Source organism: Rousettus aegyptiacus, unplaced genomic scaffold, assembly GCF_014176215.1.
Source record: "Rousettus aegyptiacus isolate mRouAeg1 unplaced genomic scaffold, mRouAeg1.p scaffold_m13_p_11, whole genome shotgun sequence".
Taxonomy (NCBI): domain Eukaryota; kingdom Metazoa; phylum Chordata; class Mammalia; order Chiroptera; family Pteropodidae; genus Rousettus; species Rousettus aegyptiacus.
Genome location: NW_023416286.1, coordinates 59,376,447 through 59,399,770, shown reverse-complemented (window position 1 = coordinate 59,399,770; position 23,324 = coordinate 59,376,447). Strand labels below are relative to the sequence as shown.

Genomic DNA, 23,324 nt, shown 5'->3' with positions numbered 1-23,324 from the left:
CATGTTTTCTCTCCATCAATCAGTGTTATCATGGCCATCTTTTTAATAAGATTATTTGCTAATGCAAAACTAAAATGAGCAATGCCTGAAGCTGCATTAACACAGCAAACGATCAAGTGACAGCACACCCACCACTTGATTCTCTCGCCAGGACATGGTGTCTGAAGAAATTTGTTTTCCTTCATTTACACACACACACCGGTATAGCTTCTGCTAATGGGTATTTTTTTCAGATGAGAAGTCACGAGTGCCTCTAAGCTTTGAGGTGCTAAACATTAGCAGTCAAGAAGCATCTTAGAGAATAAACTCTGGCATTCTCCCCCAAAGCTGAAGGTTGAGATGCTGCAGGGCTACTTTGAATGCTGGATTTTGACATTTATACTCATTCAAGTTAGGAACATAATATATTAAGTTGACAAAGAAAGTAAAGTCATAAGGCTTTCAGGTGAGCAGTAGACTGCTCAGTTGGGTACATTAGCCAAAAAATTCTAATGTGCTATTTACCTGCACATTTCTTTTTTAGAGCCTAGGTTGATGTGTGATGAAAATCACCTATGGCAAAAAAAGAAAACAAGAAAACAAAACAAACAAACAAACAAACAAAGGAACACACAAAATCTCTGAAAGCAAATTATTTTCATTTTAAAAATCTGAAAAGGGCTGATGTGTGTTATGTGTTGAGGGTGGGACAGGGACATGGGAAGGGAACCACGCAAATTCAGAAATCTTGAAAATCATTTGGAAAATTATCAGAAAGGAAACATGTCAATAACTCTCATCATAGGAATTTCTATACCTATTACAAATTAAATAATTCCTATTCATTATAAGTATTCACTATAAATGAGGTATCAACATGTATGAGGAGGATATTAAACACAAAATGTGAAAACTTGTTCAAAACATAGAAAGCATATTGGGCCAGAACACAGTGTGCTGTATTCTGAAGTATAAATAGTAAAGAGCAACACGATCTTATTTTTGACATATATACCTCTTTTTTTCAGGTCCTCAATAAATATTAGCAAGAATTAATATACTGGCCATAGTAAATCTTTAGAAAATTTACCAAAGCTGAAAGAAGACCAAAATCATTCTTTGGTCAAGTGACTCAGCCACACAACATAAAACAAACCCACCTACATTCTGTATAAAAGGACAACTTCTAAAATCAAGTGACCAATAAAGGGAGAAAGTCACAAGATAGGCAAAGACATCCCAGATAGATGCAAACAACAATTAAGCATTGACTACAGTGTTGCTATAGGATGAATTTGAATTCAGGGAAAATCTAGACAAAGAATGACACTTTATAAGGATATAGAATACAGCTCACAATGAAACTCTAACAATGAGAATATCTAATTACTAAATAGTACAGCATCAAGCTTTATTATAAAAATCGCCAGAAATATAAGGCAAAATCAGAGACCAATTTATTATAGTCATTGATAAACCAAATGGATAAAAATAATTAAGGCTAAAGAAAACCTAAATCACAATAAAGTGGAATATATATGTATATGTGTGTGTGTATATATGTGTATACACGCATACATTAGATATATATCTGACTTACAATCCTGAAAATAATATCTTTTTTTCAAGTGCTCAAGAAATATTTGCAAAAATTAATATATTATACATAAATAAACATCAGCAAATTCACCAAAGCCAAAATAGGGCCAAAAAAATTCTTTGATCAAATGTAATATAAGGAAAAATTTCAAAATATAACTGCATTTAAAAACAACAAAAACAGCCAATGTGAAAATTTCTAAAATATGTCTTAAACAATCCTTGAGACAATAAGGAAATCAAAATCCAAATTGTAATACATCCAAGAGATTGATGAAAGAAAGCATAATAGGCCAGAGCCTATGACATACATCTAAATTAATGCTTAAAGAAAGTCATAGCACTAAATAATTTACTAATTAACAAGAAAAATGATTTTAACTTCCAACTAAGAAAAGCAGAAAAATAGTTAAGAAGCATAAACACATTTTGATAAATGGGAAAAATAGAAAAAATATAGAACTAATAAGTAAATCTAAAAGCTGGTTAACAGTATAAAGATAATTCCCTGAGTAATACAGAGAAAGAGGATAAAGCAACGTTCAACAAAATTGACAATAACTGCAAGTGCAATAGAAATTAAAAGAATCATAAGACATTACTTTTTTTCAGCTCTATGCAAATATAATAAAGAATATGGATGAAGAATACAAATTGTAAGGAATCATAGAATACATTGGAAATCTATACAGACCAACTTCTAAAAGAGATGATTTCAAAGCATACTTCAACTGAAATATTAAAGATAACTCCAATTATTATCAAAGTGTTTCAGAGTATGTAAAAGTGGAGGAAAGTTTCTATGTTGCTTAATAAAGCTATTATCTCTAGGAGAGAATCTGTTTTGTTGCCTTTCCAGTTTCTAGAGGACCTCAATTTTGTCTGATGACCCCCTTCCATCTTCAAAGCCAGCAATTGCATCGTTCTGACCTCTGCTTGTTCTGACTTCTCTTCCATCCTCTTTTCTGGCTGTCCTACCTCACTCCTTCATTTATAAGAACCCCAGTGATTACACAGGTCCCATCTAAAATAATCTAGGATACTCTCCCCATTTTAAGATACTTTGCCATGTAAGACAATATAGTCACAGGTTTTGTGGATTAGGATGTAGGCGTCTTTGGGAGGCCGTTATTCTACCTCCCACGCCTTACTGCCAAATATTAATATATTTGCTAGTACCATATGTTAGATGAGGATGGATCAAAAGGCACAGTTAGACAGTGCTAGAGGTTGGTAAAACCTTTATGCACGGCCATTTGGATTATCCATAAGATTACAATTGCATTTCCGGGAGTTTCTCTTACAGATTCGCCTATATAGGGTAAAGACTGAATATACAAAGATACTCACTGCAGTATTTTTATAACATCAAAAAAACTGAAAATAAGTAAATCATGACCAAAAAAGAACTGGTTAAATCAGCTATGGTACACTGACAAAATGGAATATGCTGAAGGCTTTTATGAAAGATGTTTTTCTCTTTGTATCGAAATGGAAAACATCTCCAAAATGCAGATCATATATCATTGTTTATAAGAGAAACTTTTTAAATAACATTTTAACATCTCTGAAATCAGGAAGTGTCTTTCAAATAATGACCTGTCATAGTTTAAGTGGCAGAATATTTTTTTCTTTCCTAGTCGTAAAATAATAACGGTGTGTCTTCTGGTCAGTGAGAACTTAAATTTAAAAATTGAGGTCCTCTAGAAACTGGGAGAAAAAGTTCAGATTAGTGTGTAACTATGTATCATATGTGCAACAAAATGAATACATGTGAACACATACATTTTCCCTCTTTATTAGATCATTACCATCAGCATTCAAACAAGCTTTTTATTTCTCCCATAAAAAAAAAAAAATCTCTTTTTGATCACATTCTCTCCCTCTAGTTATTACCCCCTTTTTTAGCCCTCTTTTACAGCAAACCTCTTCAAGAGACTTAATCTATTCTCATTTTCTCCAGTTTTTTTTTTCTGCTTCTTCTAAATCCATTCTAATTTGTTTTTGTCCCACTAACACCCTTCTTATCAATATTACCATTGACTTTGATCTTGATAAATCTTTTAGGCACAATTGTCATGCCTCCTCCTTAAAATACTTTTCTTCCCTTAGCTTTCAGTACACCACACTGGTTTTCCTCCTCCACATTGCTTCTCCTTCTCAGTCTCCTTGCTTTTGCCGCCCTTACTCTTTCACAACTAACTACTGGAAGCTCTCGGGATTCCATCCTTGTTCTCTATCTACATTCACTTCTGTAGGGGTCTCCTTCAAACTCTCAGCTTTGAGTAACATGTATTTGCCTTTGACTCTCGATTTTTATCTCCATCTCAGATCTGTTCCCTGACTTCCTGCTTTTATATACTACTGTCTGCTTAGCATCTACAATTTAATATCTAGTGAGCATCTCAAGCTTAGGATATCTAAGACTGACCTTTTCATCGTCCTCCCAAAAACCTGTTGTTATTCAGTCTTCCTATTTCAGGTAATAACATCTACATTCTTTTAGTTGCTCTGGCTAAAATCCTTAGAGGCACTCTTGATTCCTGACTTCTTCTCACAACTCATATGCCAGCCCTGGTCTGTTCTCATTGACTCTGCCTTCTAAGTATATCTAGAATCTGGCAATTTCTTACCATCTTCATCTGCCATCCTACTCCAAGTCACCGGTCATCATCTTTTGATTGTATTATTGGAATGTCTCTTTCTTCACTTTTCCAACTCTGGCCCCTCCCCAGGCTATTCTCAAGAAAGAATCCAGGATATCTTGCCAAAATGTAAGTCAAATCATATTACTCCTTGCTGAAAACCCCCCGTTGACTCTCTATTTCCTTTAGAATAAAAGCCAGGTTTATTATAGTAACAAATCTCAGCCCGATTTGGTCCAGTGTGGACTTTGACCTTGTTTCCCACTCTTTTGCTCCAAAACTCACCCTTCCTGCATATTCTCCCCTTATATTCACAGAACTCTTGTTGCTCCTTCTTCAAGTCTGCTCCAGTGTTCTTTAGTCCATGAGGCTTTTTCTGACTACCTTTACATTTTTTCACCTATGTCTATACCTTCCCAAGACTCTCTACTCCTATTTCTTGATTGAATTTTCTCCATAGTAATTATTATCTTCTAACAGACTATACAACTAGCATATTTATCTTATTTATTGCCTGTCTCCCTACACAAGAATGTAGACTCCTTGAAGGCAAATGATATTGACTCTTGGTCACTGACATATACTGTATTCAATGCCTGACACATAATGAGTGCTAAAAAAATACTTATTTTAAAGGTTATTAATTTCTTATGCGGGCATAACACAGTTCTAGAAGGATACATAAGAGAAATGTGACAAAGCCTTCTTTGTGGAGAGGAACTGGATTTCTAGGCAACAGATGGGGAAGGGAAAATGCTTTATATTCTATATATTTTTGATATTTGAAATTTATACTATTTCATATTTATAACAATCAAGTTAGATCATTTACAAATCATTTTTAAATATTAGATAAAGGCTCTAATCTCAACTGTAAATTGGGATGGAGTAACAGACTTTAAATCAAGAGTGTAAAATAGCCCATACATATTCAAGATCACCCAGCACTGTCTTGGCTCTTAGATGTGTCTCCACTAATCAAATGGTAATTTAATATGTCAGTAGGAGGAGCATTGGTGATATTCTCCACCAATGAGAAAGTTCATTCTTTCTCATCCCGCTGCCCAGTTTTTTATGAGAATTTGAAGAAAAGTAGTGTCCAGAAAGACAGGGCTTTTGAAATTAAAGTCAAATTAGCTTTTGAATCACAGCAACAAGTATTTCTCTCTACTAATAGGGGAAGAGAAGCCAGCCTCAGGTCAGCAGATGGATAGCTGCTCACGAAATGGACCAACTCAGTGTATCTATCCATAAGACTGGAGCAGAAATAATGCTTAATTAAACAAGTGCCAATGCCAGCCAGCACAATAGTGGAAAGTTAGAAGTAGCCATTATGATGTTAAGCAAAGGTGTTTATTAGCATTAAGCATTGTCCCCTTTAACTGAAATATAAACCCACAAGGGGAAACAATCGATTCTTCATTATTTTTAAAAGTAACTTTCCGTCTAGAAAATAATTTGCTACCAGAAATATGTCTTCTTTTAGTAAAATATATAATTGGCTGTGATTTGACATTATGTGGCATTATAAAAATCTTGAAATTCTCTTAATGTGCATTATTTTTCTTGCTGTTGAGCAACATTTTCCACTTCCCAGAGATTCCCTTGCTGTCTTATCTGGCCTAATTTATTTTGAAAGCTCATCAGCCAGAGATGATTCCAAAAGAGTCAGGTTCTTGTTACAACTTTATGAGATTAACTAACAAAGATCAAATGTAACTATAGTTATTATTACTTTTGATTAACTTCTATTCTGCATGTGACACTCCCAAGGCTTTGTTGACTAGTACCTGAACTACTTACTGGTTTATAGAAATGCAGACTTCTACCTCCCCCCATTTTAGTACAACTATCTACCTCACTGTGGCAAACATCTACAGATCACCACCATGTGCAGAATTGACAAGACACACCATGCCTGTGTGTGATGGTGCTTCATCTTCATCTGAGAGAGTGCTTGTTAGAAATGCAAATCTCCAGGCCTAGGCCTCCCTCATGACTGTCAAACTTACCTCGTGATTCTGGTGCTCACAAAGGTTTGAGAACTACTGAGTGAGAGAATGGAAAATAAACAGAAGACAACATCTTTATTCCTTTGAAATGTACAATATAGTCAGTGAAGACAAACTCCTTACATATAAAGCAATTTGGTGTTGTTATCAAGCAGTATATCAACACATGAAGGGAACTCAACAAATACCTGCTCATTGAAGACATAGCTAGCTTGATAAATGAATTCAGCATAGACTTAGAATGGGAGCATGAGGATATACCTGCTTCTCTCCTATGCTGTTCTGCCTTCTTTGTGATTCTTAGATTTCACAAGACTGACCAAATACTCCATGTCTCTGTAAGCAAGACTGGGTTTTGTCACCTTGGAAGTAATACCAGCAGCTCATAGAAAGAGGATGTATGAAGCCAGCACAGAAGGTCCCCGACTTATGGTGGTTCAACTTACAATTTTTTAACCCATGGTGGTGCAAAAGAGATACTCATTCAGTAGAAACTATACTTCACATTTTGAATTTTGATCTTTTTCCAGGGTAATGATGTATATAGTACAATACTTTCTCATAATGCTGGGCAATGGCAGCAAGATGATTTTACCCAGCTGTGTTCTGAGCATGTTTAAGGTAGGCTAAGTTAGCTATGGTGTTTGATAGGTGAGGTGAATTAAACGCATTTTCAACTTATGATATTTTCAACTTTGATGGGTTTATCAAGACATAACCCCTTTGTAGTTATCAGTAGTTATGATGATGTTAAAAAGTACAGAGGGCTTTACTTTGAGCAAATTCTGGTAAATATAAATGGCTACTAAAGAACAGAAATAATATGTCATGTCCTAACCAGTGGCAGAGAGTAGGGAAGTGGAATTTTAAAATTTGAATCCAAAATATGAAAATATGGCAGAAAATGAGAAAAATAAACAAAGCTAAAATCAGAACAAATAGGAATAATAAAAAAGATGATTAGAAATAATTCCAAATATATTGATAATTTCAATAGGTATAAGAGGAACGAACTGTTGAGTTTGAAATAGAGATATCATTTTAAATAAAAGGAAACCAGAATTCAGCTATATTCTGTTTATAGGTAGCACACATAAAATGACAGCATGAAAACATAAGGACAGAGAAAAATTGAAAGTAAAGGAGGAAAAAAGATGTACCAGGAAGATGTTAACAATAAATGCACTCGAGACCACCACAGTCATATAATTCTGTTACCCATAGCTATAAGATAGATTTCCAGCTTCTGCACATTTTAAAGGAACACATAATTAAATACCATAATTTCAGGTGCATGATATTTCAGCTGAATATTCAGTCTTGTTTTAAATTCCGAGGTCATTTTTTTTTCTAGGAAATGCCCATTTCTAAGTTAGTTTTCATAAAATAGAGTTACATTACTATGATTGAAATATTAATTTCATTTTCTTATTAAAATGCCATAGATGAAGACACATTCTATATGAAACATGTTACAGTAGGAAATTGCATCCTGTTTTCGCTATAGCTCTTGAACTTGACTCATGAAGCTGTAATCTTAAATCCAATAAAATGTTAATTGAGGAAATGCTGAGGACTGGCAACATCCTTGATAAAACCCAGTTCAGACTGCCAAGTTGGGGTGGAGAGAGACTCTTCTCAGGAAATATCGAGTCTGCCTTCTAACTTTTTTCTTATTCTCCAAGACTTATAAAGAAATGTGGCTGATTTTTTAAAGGTAACACGTTTCCTCATATTGTTGCAGTAATGAGTACGAGATCTCCAAAGAAACCTCCAATCCTTTCCATGTTTCATTGACAACTTTCAGTGCTCAGGTCTGATTTTATTAACCATGGGGGAGATGGTAGGATTCCTTTTAGTCAAACCAGTGGTTAAGTTATGCTATCTCAAGCCATTCTTTGTTCTGAGTTATTCATCAGGAGTATCACAAAAGAAAGTCACTAAATGTAGAAAAAGCAAGTTTGGAAAAACTTGAGAGGTTCAAAAGGCGTGCCTTAAAAACATCAAGAACATAAAACAGTCACTCGGGGGATCCCACGTTGACTTGTTCCAGCCTCTTCGGCAGCCTTCGGACTGAGCATTTCTATTAGGAGTGAAAGCCTCTGATATGACCCAGCTTTCCCTGGAGAACATGGCCATTAAACATCCTCTGTTCTTTTGTAGGAGCACTGCATACTGTGAGTAAAATCCCATTATGACAGTGGAAATCCTGCTTAGTGAATAACTGATATTTCTATTCTTTTTGAAGTAGGGAAATGGAAACTTGTTTTTTTATAGTTTTCTGGAGCTCTTAGTCTTTGTGCTATATGAAAGAAAACCAACACACAGCTTGTGGTCTTTTTTTGTTGTTGTTAGTTTGGCGATGAGGGTGTTGTGAATCAGGAGATTTCAAGACAGCTCTCAGCTATAATATACGTTTGGGAGTAGGGACTAATTTTTGAAGATTTATCAATTCGGTGCTTGAAGAGGCATATCACAGGAAATGTTTTATATCTTGTAACTCCTTTTCCTGAGTGTGATTTATTGGGCCGTGATACTATACATCATGCCTTCTGATTCTCTCTTCTTTCTGAATTAAGCAATTCATTCTGTAGGGCCAAGCTTGTTTCTTTTTCTTTCTCTCCTTTTTATTTTTACATGATCACTGAAAACCTTGTTTTCATCTGTCCCAACCATGTATGTGCCATTTTCTTGTTTATTCTCTAATAATCTGGGAATATCTATTTAATGAATACTTTCTTAAAAGCCCTATATTATCTAGGAAATGCAAGAAGTAAAAAATTTAAAACATTTGAGTCCTTAAGACAAGGCCTAGATTTTGCTCTATGAGCCACATTATTGCTTGGAAACATGGTACAAATGAAAATTTATCTCACTTTGTTTTTTTTTCTCTTTCAGTAAAAAGTATAATTTTCACTGGATTTGAAAAATATGAATTTAAATTACAAGTCAGATTGTAAGCAATGTTTATTTTTTTAAGCCAAACTTCTAGACAGCCATAAAGAAAATAATCATAATTTTAAAACATTGCAGGTAACCAAGAAAACATATTTGGAAACTATAAGATTTTAAGTGAACAATGGGAGAAATCAATAACTCCCACATAGAAGGAAGAGTTGATTTTCTATTCAGGATATCAAACAAAACTAACATGATATTAATGGCTGAACAAACAGGCTTCCCATTTGCACTTTCATGAGGGGGAGGTTAAGGATTGGCAGTCGCTCATGTAAATCAAGTCTGGTAAGAACCATATGAGTAAGTGTTTGACATTTTCAGTTGGAAAGGAGCAGCTTGTCTTCAGTTCTGAGTAGCCTTCCTTGTGTGACAATCATCTTTTTTCTTCTTTTGATGAACCAGATTTTTAATATCAACTTTGCATAAGCAAATGCACTGTAATCCAGAGGGCAGAACTTTCTGAGGTGTCAAAGCAGCCAAGACGAAAGGGGAAAATATGACCACATTTGCCCATCAAAACCAAATCTGTTGCCTGTGTATTCGCCAGCATATTTTACTTAAGTGCTGTGTTTCACAACTTTCAAATCTAAAGAATGAGGGAGAAAGTGGTGACATATATAAATCAGATTTTATTTTCTATGTTCCGTCAACTTCACAGAATTTAGTTTCTTACTTATAAAATGTTTTACATGGCAATTACTTGTTGAACAACTTACTAATCCAATATTTATTAGTGGAGACCTACTAAGTGCCCAGAAAATTATCTGACTCATATCCAAGAAGATAGTTTACTTTTTTAGTATAAAAGGTCACTCAAGAATCTGAGTTCTATTTCTGTCTCTACTTACAGTCATATGACCTTTAGAAGACACCTGGCTTCCTGGTTTTTATAAAAGTGAGGAAATTTAAATATTTTCTAATGCACTTCCAGCTCCAACATTATAGCCTCAAATAATTTAACCTATTTACGGTGGTCAAGAGGGGGAAATAGGAGAACAAAAGGCACAAAAAGAACAAAGTGCAAAACAGTGGTTGTGACACAATGTGCTAGGATTTAAGGCAGTGCCCAACCAGGTCATTGTAAAAACAATGACCTCTTGTCTTACCAGATGTACATAACTCCATATCAATTTAAAAGAGATGAATTAATTCTCACTGGGACCTATGTGTCAGAGCAGGGCTGGAGACATTTACGTTTCAGCAAGGCACCGCAGTTGTGAAAATTACTTAAATGGAGTTACAGTTGCCTCAGTGACCTGGCTTCAGCTTGATGGAAGAGGGCAAGGCCAGACTTCTTTGCGAAGGGCCAAGAGTTTCAAGTATGAGCCAGTAACAGTTCATGTATATTCAGTATCTCAGAACTCATTTCACTGCATCAAGTTAGTTAGGTCTCTGGCTTGTCCCACACTTGATGCGGTTTGATACACACCCCTGAAACTTTCTGCTTTGACTCCAGTGTTGGTCTTGCAGCCATCTGGCTGCTGGCCATGATGCAGAAGCAGCCTTGCTCTGGAACCTTGCTTCTACTTGCTTGGCCTTATTCCCGCTGCCTCGCTTTCATCTTCAGCTTTTCCGTTGCTGCAGAAAGACAAAGCACAAGCATGTGTTGGGGCAGAAGTTTCTGGTTGAATTGGCCTTCCCCACAGGCATAAATTGTCAGTTCTAGTAAAAAAAAAAAAAAAAAAAAAAAAAAAAAAAAAAAAAAAAAAAAAAAGCATAAGTAGGCAGTCGATTCCTCAGTATAGACCCAAAAAGTGCACAAACCTTATTGAAGATCCAAAAATTTCAGTTGAAAATTATTCAGCCCCACTTCCACTTTAAAATGAGAGTATATTTTCTTGCCAAGACCAAGGGAAAGTAAGGGGACTAATTCAGGCACTTTTATATAATTATGTATCTAATCTTCTTAATAATTTTTAACACTATTTGATATAATTCCAATTTTGCATTGAGGAATTGAAGGCTTAAAAAGGTTAAGTAATCTGTCTAAGTTCAAAGACTTAATACATGGCAGAATTGGATTAAAACCCTTGACCTCAAAATTTTATTATTTTTTTTTCACCAGGCTATCTCTTTTTGAAATACATAGAAAAGTAATTACCTTAGTTCCTCTCAAAATCTAAAGATTATAAAAAAGGATAGTGAATTAAAGATATGTGCAAGGAAAGTAGACTGTAGTAATTATATAGAGTTACCTAGTTCAAACTAGTAACTTCCAATGCTTTGAGTAGAATAATGTAAACACCTGCTCTGTACTAAAACATTATTTTGAAAATTCTATTTGCAGGTCAAGATTTTCCCTGAAACTCTTATCTAATTAATGGCATTATGTCATTTGATTTATAAAGTGATTTTTAGGAACCCAACTATAAGAGAGTCAGTCATACCAATAGTCCTGCAAGGTCTAACCGGATTAATAAAAAGGGAAGAGCTAGTGAACATCACTGAAGACTGTAAGGATCTTATGCCATTGATTCTTGCCATGGTTCTAATAGATGTTTTTGGTTTGATGTCAGTTGTTTGTCAAGGGATTATAATAATATTTTTCAAAAAGCTTTGCTTTGACTTCCATTACACTGCGAGACTATTTTTCCCCCCAACATCCCTACCATCTGTCCTGATTCCACATTGGAAAATCTCCCTGATATTCCATCCAGAAGGGCTAAGTGAAATCAATATGGCTACAGCAGATTGCTGAAGCATTCCAGCTTTTAAGTGGGATGTTGTTATGATTACCAGTGGCCCAGCTCTTTACCTCTCTATTATCCCAGTGCTATCACAGGACATTTCAGTCACTCATCACATTTAATTAATTCTATATGCTTCCTAAAAATGCAGCATAAAGCTAAAATAAATGTTAAGAAAAAAAGATCAATTATATTTAGTTTTGGCAGGATTTGGAATGATATGGTTTCCCCTTTTTGCCTATTTTGGATAAAGACTAATCAATATGTAAGAATATCATGTGTTTTAAAATAGGAGCAATGAAAATGACTGATGTGATCTATTCTTTTATGTGATATAAGCTTAGCTAGAAATTATATAGAATACATCAGCTTTTTTCAATACTACTACCACAAATAAGAATCTTGAAAAAAACTTTGTAACACGTAATTATATTATGCAGTCTGTCACTGTTGATTTTTCATAATCCAGCTAGTAATGAATATGTGTGTCTCTGTAGTTATTAGAAGATAGCATTTTATAGTGTGGCAGTTCTGAGTAATGACTAGGGTCCAATAGTGGTTAAAGTAGATGGAGATCCAAGGCCACTGGAGAGAAAAAAAAAAAAAAAGTGGTGATGCTTGGGTGTTGCATGAATCGTGCACTTATGGAAGTCTCTCAGGAACAGAGGAGATATATTCAGGAAGCATTTGATTGCAAGTCTCAGAAATTTTAACTGAGGCAAAAAAACAAACCCAGTGTTTCATATAACTGGGAAGGCTGGATGTGAATTCTGTTTCGCACATGATAGAGGACATTTTTTTTTTAATCTATCTTTCATCTGAGCTTGTCTCTTTCACTCTCGTGTTTACTTCATCCTCTGCTGTTGTAAACAAGCACTCTCCGTATCTCCATATGGCATGATAGATGGCCTTCGGCATCCCCAGATTTCCAACTTCCAGAGAACTTGTATCTTAACAAATGCACATAGAACTCCCAGGACAAGATTCTCTGTAGGCCTACTTAGGTCCTGTATCCTCTTCTGGACCAGTCACTACTGAGAAAGAGATGGAGGTCCAATGCTTGCTTGATCAGACTTGAGCCAGGGCTGTACAATACCCTTGTGTCCCAGGGGTGTGGGTTGTTATGAAGAGGGAAATAATTGAGGCAAAACCTTATAATATAATTAGAGAGGATGACCAGAATCCAAAAGCAAAAGTTTTCAATTAATATGGAGGAAAATCTTTTGGTCCTGGCCAATTATTGGGCATTAATGATGGCTATTCCTATTTAAGACCAATTAATCTAAGTCAAGAAGTTATATTTAGCTACTCGGAACTAAGTAAGTTTGCAAATATCTCGCAAGCATACTTATGTATTCTCCTAGTATGCCTTCTTTTTCATAAATGTTTTGCCTGATCTCGTCTATTACGATGTAAATTTTCAAGCTTTGTCAAATGATCATGTCTTACCTATTGCTCTGCCTGGCTTACAGCAGAACCTCAAAAATCTCTGTGACAAGAGTAACAACAATCATGTTTTTCTTCCTTTTGTAGGGCAACTGGTAGGCTCTGGTTGGCAATAGGCACTCTATAATAGTATAAGTTTTTGCCATTTTAATTGTCTTTCCTTGACTTGGCATTGGTGTACTCCTCAAATTCCTGGTCTCTCATCCCCTGATATCCTTTAGTTTAGGAAATAAATAGCCTAGATTTTTAAATACATTTGGCTCACTATATCTTTAGAATTATCTTACATTGCCTCACTCTTGCCATGCTGGTCTCTCACTAAAATAAAAAAATTAACAGTTGATTCCACAGTTACTTGGGGAGTTATTAAAATTAGCCTAGAATGAATAATTGTCATGTGTTTGTATTTTTCCCTAATATGAATAAATGCAAATTTACTGTGTTCGACATGTATAAATTATTGATTTTGCCTTAAAATGGTGATTTCAGTGGAATACTATGCTTGTAAATAAAATACTATTGTTGATAAAATGTCAAGGTTTTTCACATTTTAAGTGAAAAAAGGCACAATATATATAATCTAATAAGCATTGTTATCTATATATAAACGTATAATTATTATAATTACACATATGTACATATAAATATAAATGTGAATGTATATTAATTTGCCAGTACACTTCTACCTTGTTAATAACTTTTTAAGATTCTTGCATTAAATTCAAAATGAGATTAATTTTTGGATTGTGCGTGTGCATGCGTGCACGCGCACATTATGCTCTTCTTGTCCAGTATTAGGGGTCAGTATTTATACAAGCGTTATAAAAGGAGTTGAAACTTTCCATCTTTTTCTAAGTTCTGGAATAGTTTAAGTAAGATAAGTGTTTTCATTGCCTGGGGTTTTGGTTTTTGTTTTTTGCTTTTTGAGGGTTCTTTTTTTTTTTTTTTTTTTTTTTTTTGGTATTCACTTATAATATTATCTGTGTTGGTATTCTGAATTCAAGATAGAAATTTGACTAAATATGAACTTCACCTATGATCATTTTGTTCACTGAAGTATTTTAAGTTTTTTTAGCCAATTTTGGCAATTAACATTTTCATTAAAAATTGTACCTTTCATGTATATTTTAAAGTACATTTACAGAAGGTTATACATAGTACTCCCTTATAGTTTTTAAAATCATATGTGTATTTGTAATAATGCCACTTTTCTAATATTTGCATTTTTCTTTTTATCATATTGGCCCAAACTCTATACATTTCACAGTTGTATTTACTTAGTTCTGTTGTCTTTTAGTTTTCTAGTTAATTTCTACTTTTGTCTGTTACAATTTTACCTCCCTTCTCTCTTTAGCTTTATTTTGCTGCATTTAATTTCATATGTTATTCATAATATCCCTAGATTTTATAATTTTATAATCTAGAGTTATCAATTACCCTAATCCATGGGCATGAGAATAAATCAAATTTAAAATTCTTTGCTCTTAGTATCCTATTCTATAATAAAATCAAAGAAGATACTATTTTATATAAAGGATAACTACAGAAATCTCCCACGAATGTTTGCTCATAATAAATGCCACCATTTCTGATAGACAGTTGAAATAATCAGGAGTTTCGAATTTCCTCATTTATATATTTAAATTATCCTGATATCATTGAAGAGAACTTGAAACAGTTACCATGCATTGCGAGGCTGAAGGTGTTTTAAGAAAGCACAAAGCGATAGTTACATGGCCCAATTAAAACTACCGTTTTTGAAAAGTACTTTTACACATGCTGCCTAGTTCTGTACAAGCCCCGGGGAAAACCAGGAATTGTTAAGAAATGCAATATTCCGCTGCTGCAGCCTCCAATGACGCAAGACTGGTGGCTATGACCTTGGGTCCAGTCCTAGTCACTCCCTTCTTCACTGGTCGGCCTTGGCAAGTCACACCCCATCTTCAACACTTCTGTCTGTCTTTGACAGTGAAGCAAAGATAAAAACGCCTGCCTCATACCTCCTCTTAGTAACTCTTATATCAACAGGAGTGTCATCATTAATATGATAATGCTTTTAAAAATGCTTTGTGTGTCTTTGACCAAACAAACAAAAAAAATAAAGTATTTTTAAAAGAATTGTTCCACTGGCATTCTATTCAGCTGTGAGTCTGACCCCTCTACCTTCTGCTGAAAGGAAGTGATTAACCATGAAGACTTTCAAGAAACTAGAAACTGCCCAACAGGCAGGAGACCAGCCATGACATAGCATACTGTGAAATACCATTAGTTTCCTTTAAAATTCTGTCAACCTAATTTGAAATGTAGGTGAAGATTTTAAAACATAAAAAAGAAACATGTCAATAGCATTTTAGTTTCAAAGTAAAAAACGTATAATTTTTTTATGTTTATAAAAAAAATAACAGGTTCATTGAAACACCTTTCAACAATGTGGAAAAGTGTAAAATTAAAATTGTTTATTTTCTCCCACACAGTGTTGGCCCATACCCTTTTCAGACATCTATGTATATTTTATCTGTATTGCATTAAGGAATCACGCAACTGTTTTTTTCCTCATCATATGTTGCAAATATTATCTAATTTTAAAATAATATTTAAAATAAAATGTGGGTTGAAAGGTACCCCTCCTCTCAAAATATATTCAGTCAGAACCTATGACTATGACTTTATTTGAAAATAGGGGCTTTGCAAATGTAACTAAGTTAAACTAACAACAGGCACACCCTGGACTATCTGGGTGTGCCATAAATCCAATTTTGTCATCATACAAGAAAGCCAGGAGGAAATTAGGGAGACCCAGAGGAAAGGGCAGAGTGAGATAGAGGCAGAAATCGGAGAGATGCAGCCACAAGCTTGCCAGCCACCAGATGCTGGAAGAGGGAATGGACAAATTTTGCCCTGGAGCCTTTAGAGCAGGGTCCCCAGCTCTCAGGCTGCAGGCCAGTACCTGACTGTGGCCTCTTAGGACTGGGCCACACAGCAGGAGGTGAGCGGCAGGCAAGCCAGAGAAGCTTCATTTGTATTTGCAACCGCTCCCCAGTGCTAGCATCACCACCTCAGCTCATCAGATCATCAGGCATTAGATTCTCATAGGAGCTCCAGTCCCTGTTGTCATAAAAGTTGGAGACCGCTGCTTTAGAGAAAACACAAAAACCAATACCACCTTGATTTCAGACTTCTGGCTTCCAGAACTGTGAGAAAATAAATTTTTAAGTTGTGGCAGTTCGTTATGGCAGCCATAGGAAACTAATACGCCTATATATATGCTTGAGAATTGATATAAGTAGATACATTTTTAAGTGGAGCTTGGATTTCTAATATGTTCAGAAAAGTAGGATGTAACTAATAGTTAATGCAACGATTTTATTAAATATTGTTTAAAAGAATAAAAGCTGATTTCTATGGTATACTATGTCCTCCCTCTTTAAAAAAACATTTTATGTAATATCTATACCCATATATGTATCGTTTTGCCTTTTAATATACATTTTAGAATCACCTGGGTACATTTCCTTAAAAAACCTTGTAGGGTTTAGATAAATTTAGAGAGAATTGTACCCTTTATGATAGTGAACCTTCCTGTTTTGAACATGTTATATCTTGTCATTTAATTATGACTTTAATACTTTAATGTCTTTCAATAAAGTTATAAAATTGTATCCATAATGTTCTTCTACAATTTTTGTTAGATTTTTAGACACTGTATATTTTGGTTGGTATTTTAAATGCTACTTTTCAAAAAACTATGTTTTCTTAGTTGTTGTTGATAGTATGTAGATTAAGCATATTGATCTTATTTCTAACCAGATTGCTAAACTCTGTGAAAAATTACATTTTTTTGTTTTCCCTATTTCAGTTCTTATATTTAAATTTTTATTGTCCATGTGTTACTATACAACCAAGGACCTCTGATACAACTTGCATAGAAGCAGATAGTGGACATATTTCTCTTTCTCATGATTTCATAGTGATTGCTTCTAACATTTTGCTGTTAAGAAGGTATTTGACTAAGTTTTTGGAACACTCTTTATTGGGTTTAGCAAGTTCCCTTTTATTTCTAGCTTACTATTGATATTTATTATTGGTAAATCAACTTTATCATGAATTTTTTTCTTCATCTAATGCTAGAATACATGATTTTTTTTCTTCTTTTACCTATTAACATGGTGAATTTATTTAAAGACTTATACTGTCAAATCACCTTTATAATTCTGGCATTTTTGAAAATAAAGAATGGTGGTGTCTATGGCCATGCTACCCTGAATAAACCCGATCCCATCCGATCTCAGAAGCTAAGCAGGGTTGGGCCTGGTTAGTACTTGGGTGGAAGACCACCTAGAAAACCAGGTGCTGTAGGCATTAAAAATAAAAAAAAAAATAAAGGATTGTAGGCCGACAAGGTCCTTGCAATCTGTGAGGTCAACCAAGGGTTGCCTCACTTAAAAAATGGAAAAGGAAAAGGAAGGAAGGAAGGAAGGAAGGAAGGAAGGAAGGAAGGAAGGAAGGAAGGAAGGAATTAAATAGTGTCAGTTTTCTTTCTTTTTAATTTTTCCCTTTTACTTAATGAACATTATGAATTATATTGATTTATTTCTAATGATAAATCTTCCGTTCCCTAACATACCATACTTGATCATGATATATTATTTTATATATATGTACACACATATATACGTATGTATATTATTTTATATATATATATACACACATATATATACACACATATGTGTATATATATGTGTGTATATATCATGGATTATATATCATTATAATATATCATGGATTCACTATCACTTATATGTGGAATCTAATAAATAAAAAACAAACAAAAATCTCATACAAAAAGGTTTAGATTTGTCATTATCAGAGGCAGGGGTCCAGGGAGGGAAATTGGAGGAAAACGATCAAAAGGTACACACTTCCAGTTATAAGATAATTACTAGGGATGCAATGTACAAAATGACTATAGTTAACATTCCTATATGGTATATTTGAAAGTTGGTAAGAGAGGAAATTCTAATTTTCCACAAGGAAAAAATGTTTAGTGTCTTTTTTGCTTTTTATTTTTTATTATATTTATGAGATGATGGATGCTAACTAAACTTATTACAATAATTATTTCACAACATATGTAAGTCAAATCTCTATGCTATATGCACCTTAAAATTATAGTGATAAATATGTCAATTATATCTCAATAAAACTGGAAAAAATAAAGTATACGTATAAAGTACACATATATGTAAACTAATGAGATTAAAGTCATGTTGCTTACAATTAAAATACATAGATATTTAGATATGTGCCATCAAATCAGAATGAAGAAATTATTTTAAAATGTTCTAAATATTGAGAGTTTCGGGGACACAAATTCTAAACCTTTCACATTGTACTTACTCAGCAATGGAAGGTGATACCTGCAGTTGTGCTCACGCTCTTATAGGCTGGTTCTGTGTAGATTCCAGCTGGAGCCTTATTCTCTATTCTTCAGGTTGTCCTTGCTACCCTGTGTATAAAATTAACAACAGATTATCCATTGGTTCAGTGGCCTTACAAAAGACTGCTCCTTTTTGGCAGAATAAGGTATATTTATTTGAAGTCCAACCTGTTCTTTAACCACTCAAGTCACTGACTATAAATAATTAGCACTTACTAAACTTATCTTGTGAGAACTGAACATTTTGTGAGGCTTTGCAAAGCTGACAGGCATTGCACATTTCCTGCTTTCCTTATCCTCCCCTGTCCTTTCTCCTCTTTCATTTACCCCCTCCACCTCTCTCTTTTAGTGTGCCTTCTCTCCATTTCTGTTCTTTAAATGTCAAAACCAATGTACTTTCCAAATATGGCCCTTATTCAAGTGCTGATTTAGCTCTTTTTGAGACAAATGATTCCTATGTATGAGATGATAGCATTTTGCCATTTAGAGTCTTTGGAAATGAAGTGTGAGTGGGGATGGAGGGTATAAGGAAGCAGCATTGAGAGAAAAGTGTGGTCTACTAAAAAGTTTTTCGAGCCAGTCAAATTTACAAAGATTATTTTTCAGTTTGACCTAAGTGTATATCTAAAATGAGGCAGCACAGCCTAATGGTTAAAAAACCCTGTCCAAACCTGCTCCACCATTTTGAGCTCCATGGCTTGGACAAAATTCTTAACTTCCTTTTAAATTCAGTTTGGGGATAATAGTGGTACCTACCTCCTAACATTGTTGATAAATGAGTTAATATTTGTAAAGTGCTTAGAATAGTGTTGGATATATAACAAGCAAGCACTATACCATTTCCTAGATAAATAAAATAGAAAATAAATGGGAAAAAATTGAACAAGAAAGTAAGGTACAAGTCATATTGCAGCAATACGGTTTTCAAAGATAATTACTCTTGGGTAACCTTGAAGTTAGAAGATAAGCCAATTTTCAAAGGAAAACATGGCCTGCAAAAAAACAGTAGAAGTAAAAGAAATTATAATGACTTAAAATGATACGTACAGAATTACAATCATTTGTACTTTAATTAAGAGTAGTTCATAGTATTCTTAATTCGACATTTACTTCTTTAGATTCTATGGACTTTCTCATAGTCATGCTCCTTTTTTAAATATTTCAAAGCCTTTTTTTATTGAGTACCTGAACAACACTAATTTTAGCTCCAATTGTTATATTTTCAAAGAAGCTAAGAAAGGTATTAAGCCTGACTGTTTTCAAAGAACGATTCTATAACAAGAAACTAGACTGTGGTTTGAAAGTGATTTGTCTTATTAACTGGAGAGAGAAGTATGGCCTGATGGAAAAGGAAAAAAGGAACAAGTGATGATTATATCTTACACTTTCATCTTAGGTTTCCAAAGCACCTGAAACCAAGTCTCATTATCATTTCTTTAAATAGAGGAAGCAAGTGAGATAGCCAGTTAAGTGTGCTTCCCAAGGTCATACTCCAACTTGCTAACATAGCGATAAAAATCCAATATACTTGATTAGTGTCCCCTGCCTACTTATCCTTTTGGTATCGATTTCATGCATGATAAGGAAAGGAGATGGGCAGGATGATCTTCGTGGTCTTTCCAGCCCCACCATCTTGCTCAGCAGCTCCCCTTTAGTTCATCGCTGATTGTGCCTCAACAAGCTTCCCCTTCACACCCTTTTCTATGCCGGCAGAATTCTTGCTACTTGAGAGGTCAGAATCATAAGTCTGTTCCCTGACCTTTGTCTTATGCCACACCTGCTCTTTCTCATCCTTTCAGCTCCTGGGGAAGAATTTAAGTCCTCACAAGTGTTTTGGGGTTTTGTAGGTCTTTGTTTTATTGATCGCTTTCGCCCAGCACGCCTTCATGTTTGTGGTTGGTTTCGGAAGGCTTTGGGGATTTCATTAATTGCGATTGACTTTTGCCTTTTTTATTGTTTTGAGTTTTAACCCATTGTCCACATATTTAAATCCAAATGAAGAGAAGTATATAGTAAAGGCCTGTGCATTGTCCAATAGGGTAGCCATTAGCCATTTTGCGCTTCTTGAAATTGAAGGCAGAACTTAAAAGTAACTAAAATTTCAAATTCAGCCCCTCGGTTGAACTAGTCATATTTCAAGCTTTCAATAGCCACACATTATCTTTCTCAGCTTCAGCCTCAGCCCACTCATCTCGAGAGTGGAGAGATTACATTAGATGACTTTAAGATCCCTCTGGCACTAGCTAGCATTCTGTGATTTTTCTAGTGGCTTTTTTTTGGGGGGGAGGGCAAGGGCGGGTGGCAGCACTATCGTGGATTCTATGAGTAGTGGCTCTCTCTCTCCCCCATATAGCAAAATGTATCTCTCTTATATTCACCTTATATGTTGGAATGAAATGCTTACAAAGTATGTGGTAATATATTCAACAAAAGCTTTGTGTACTAAATATAGCCTCAAAGCTTTAAAGAGCATTTTTTTTTCTTTTATGAGTGTTGGCAGCTGTTTTACTACGAAACAGGTCTCAGAAAGAGATGAGGACACATTCTATTTTGAGATAAAAGTTTCATCTGAGTTGTAGAAATGACACTGTAATAAATGCTACTACAGTTAATGAAATCAGGGTAGCAGCTTATCTTTATTTGATTGTTATGAGGCAAATTCTTTTAAATTTCCATGTACACATTCTGAGCATAAACTAGCAGTAGAACCTATTGTCAATCAGAACTACAAATTGGCCTCTGCTCCATTCTCTTTCGTAGCCCTGAAACCGTAAGAAAATAGAATTTAAAATCATAGAGACTAGAATTTCCCTTTATTTTCCTACTAGCTACATGAAAGGGCAACAATTAATTATACAGTAAGAAACATTTATGAACCTAATTTTTCAAACTTAAATGATTTTTAAAATAATGCAAAATTCCTGTTTCTATCCCTTTGAAAAGTAAATGTGACTATGGTGTTAATCATCTTTAAAAGGGGTTTTTTAAACCTTCAATGTGGCAAATTTTTAGAGTGCTGATTATATGTGCTCATTGTCTTTTGCTTGTTATTTCAGCCTCTTAACTGGGAAGATTCTTAGCGTATTTCTACTTTCCCCCTCCTTTCTCAGGCAGAAATTCCCTTGAGCAGAGTTGCCTGACAAAATCATTAGGCAGAAGTTACATGAGCCTAGGTGGGATAACATTTGGAGATGACTGATTTCATGATTGCAGCTAATTGTTTGTGGGACTTGGGAAGTCTCTGGCATCTTTATGGGGAATCCTTTCACTTGTAATCCATCAAAAGAATTCGTTTTCTCTAAGGATAAGCTTCCTTTAGGGTGTCAGAAATATTTCTGAGGCAACCTTGCACCAGCTTTTGTCTTTTTATTTTCTGATGAAAATAATCCCTCCTTTGTCACTGAGGTACAATTTATAGCTATGAAGCCATACCTAGCTAGGATGTTTGTCCTTCAATAAGATTATTTGAGACCTCGTCTGGTAGCATTGAGGAAATTATATACAAACTTTGTCTCATTGGAACACTACTGATCTGAAAGAGTGAGTATGCTTGCCAAAATGGTGTAACTCATTCCAGGGCTTTTTTATTTATTGTTATGAATAACATACATTTATTGATGATATTATTTATTATTATAAGAACAGTTAATATGAGATCTACCCTGTTGACCATTTTTTACATGTAAAATACAATATTTCTAATTAGAAGCACAATATTGTATAGCAGATCTCTTCCTTTTGAATCAAGCTAATCAAGTCACCCTTGCTCAACACGCAGATACCACTCTTAACTGCCTTTGAGGCAACAGATTAATAGAAAGGAGAATGAACACTGTCTAAGTAAAGGAGAAAATGCTTAGCATCACTTCCTTAGCTAGTTGACCATATAGAAAAGTAATTGCCAGCCATGATTAGGGGCCTGCATTCTGTAGGCAGTACATTTAAGTACATACCTAAGCCTTTCTTAGCAAATGATCACAAACTTGGACTATGTCACTTTTGTATTCTTATCTAGCTTTTGCTTCATTTCTCTTCAGATACAGTTGTTTGAAGTTATAGAACTTTAACATGAATACTCAAACTCCATTTCTTATATTCTGACTGAAGTGTGATTAAACTCAGAATAAAATGAATTCTTTCCTGCTGCATAAGCACATGCAGGAGGGGAAAAAAAGACATTTCATAGAACCTAACTTTTTCAGATCCCATGAGCATGACTTTCATAAAAAGCAACATCAAATTCTTCAGTTAGTATACAACAATGCCATTGATCCTATGAGCCATTTATATAAAATCTAAAATGCCAGCAATCACATTATTTAGTCTCTGACATCTGCTTGGTTATACTGACTTTATTCACAGTACAATATTGAGTAAAGAAAAACTCTAAACCAATATTTCAGAAACTTTAGTGAGCAAACACATCACCTTCAGAGCTTGTAAACGCAGATTCAGGCTGCGCTCAACTCCAGAAATTCAGTTGGTCGGCCATGGGAAGGATCTGATGTTTTCAGCTTTGACAAACTCGAAGGTGATGCTGTTGCTGCTGGGTCCAGGCCCC

At 34.7% G+C, this 23,324-nt stretch overlaps 1 protein-coding gene and 1 pseudogene across 2 annotated transcripts in view; both read left to right on the top strand.

Annotated features, from left to right (window-relative positions):
- HS6ST3 (heparan sulfate 6-O-sulfotransferase 3) overlaps nucleotides 1-23,324 on the top strand; it is a 568,249-nt gene that overhangs the window by 483,797 nt on the left and 61,128 nt on the right. The gene's annotated exons all lie outside the window — the stretch shown is intronic.
- On the top strand, nucleotides 17,568-17,685 carry LOC118609828 (annotated as a pseudogene).